Raw genomic sequence first — 2,010 nt, 5'->3', positions numbered from 1 at the left:
CCATGACTGGAGAATCCCTCACCTCCGTCTCCAGCCTCCTCGGCCCGTAGACCCAGCGGCTCCACCTCGACTCCTAGCTCCCTCGCCTCCACCGTCACCCATCGATCCACCAGCTCCACCAGGCTCCCTCGCCCCTCTAGCTCTGCCTTGGTCGGGCGTCAACCCACCATCGCCAGAGCCCTCGGCTCCACCCTGGCCCCCCAGATCCTCGGCATCCCCCTGGCTCGTTGGCTCTCCGCCTCGGGCTCCTCCACCACCTGCTCCGCCGCCGTTGGTCGGCCCCCCACCGTGGGTCGCTATCATGGCTGTGGCCTGGGCTTGTTTCTACGTGTGTTTGCCCAGCTCCTGTTGTGGATTATCCCGTGTTTTCGTCATTAAAGACCGTGAATGCTACTCCGTGTCTCCTATGTTCTTCCCGCAGCAGCGTAACGTGACAGAAGAACCGACCAAATACAGTTACCTCCATGTGTTCCCTCCGTTTTGTTTACCGTTTTCACCCAGTGTCTTTCTTTTCCTGTTGTGTACCCTCATGGATGCCCTCCTTCGCCCGGAATATCTCTTCCTCCTGCTGGAGCAGGGGTAGAGATCACTCGAGGACCATACAAGACTGTTCCGGCTCTTAGCATACACCACCAGCTACCCAGACGATGCGCTCTGTGCGTTTTACGACGCCAGTTTAAGCATCACGTGCAGACCGCCGTCGTCCGAGGATGGTCCTCGAGCGGATTTCACCGCCTTTGTGGAGTGAATACTGGCGAGAAGTACCACTCCCGACCCAGAGCCCAGCCCACCATCTCCCTGCGATGCGGAGCATTAGCCCGAGCCCACCGGCCCCTCCTGTCTCCTCCCTGGCTCCTCCCTCCTTCGTCGCCTCCCTGGTCTCTGTCAGCCGGCCCCCTCCCGGGTGTCCGCCCTCCTGAGCCTCCTTCCAAGCTATTGATGTCACCTGTGTTCCCCTGATTGCCCTGTGTTTAAAAGTCCTAGTCTGTTCAGTTTGTGTTTGTTAGGTCTACTTGTTTCTACGTGTGTTTGCCCAGCTCCTATTGTGGATTATCCCATGTTTTCGTCATTAAAGACTGTGAATGCTACTCCGTGTCTCCTACGTTCTTCCCGCAGCAGCGTAACGTGACATTCAAGTCTGTGAGGAAGCAAGTATTCACTGAGTTTCGGTTCATCATTGTGAAGCGCTCCTGCTCAAGACCAAGATGACAGAAAGCGCATCCTGTTTGTTTTCCTTAATTATTTTACAAAAGCACAGGTTTTTGTTGATATTGTTTGTGAGTGCACACAAATAAAAGTAGACCCTTTATCGACGTTCAATACCGGACAAACTCAGATAACACAGACAGGAACTTAAGTACATGGGGTAATTGACCAGACACACCTGGGATCAATCAACAATCAAACACACGGGAAAACCAAATGAACATAACGAACTTTAATGAGGACAGGAACTATAATGAGGACAGGAACATGACCAAATAAGGGCATACAGAAACAGGAGGCAGGAACAGAGGGAAAACAAAACAAAAACAGACCATAAACGTGACATGTATGGATATTTTTCCATCTACAGATTTTTCCCTGACCTTCTTTTCTCTGTAAATTAAGGGGTGCACACTATTGCTGAAAAACACAATCACTACTTAGCAGTCAGATGTCCGTATGCACAAAGGCACAGATCCCTAAACAAGACCATGTCTGCAGATGAAACTTTTTTTTTTGTAGAAGCATTTTTTAAATTTGAACTAGCACCTCATGACTACACCACGTTATGTACGCGAAGCTGCAAAAGACACAGGTGCAAGTGGAATGTACAAAACATGGTGACATTAATTTTTAAGTAAATATAATGGGCGATATATTGCGTCACCAAAAATTATTGAGGTCATGTACATATATTGTGCGATAAGTCGATATATTGATTATTGCGACAGGCCTATCTATCTGTCTGTCTGTCTGTCTGTCTGTCTATCTACACACACACATATATGTGTGTGTGTGTGTGTG

Source organism: Sinocyclocheilus rhinocerous, unplaced genomic scaffold (genome assembly GCF_001515625.1).
Source record: "Sinocyclocheilus rhinocerous isolate Xijiao unplaced genomic scaffold, SAMN03320098_v1.1 scaffold662, whole genome shotgun sequence".
NCBI classification, from domain to species: Eukaryota; Metazoa; Chordata; class Actinopteri; order Cypriniformes; family Cyprinidae; genus Sinocyclocheilus; species Sinocyclocheilus rhinocerous.
The sequence above is the reverse complement of the archived record's forward strand: the minus strand, read 5'-3'. Positions refer to the sequence as shown.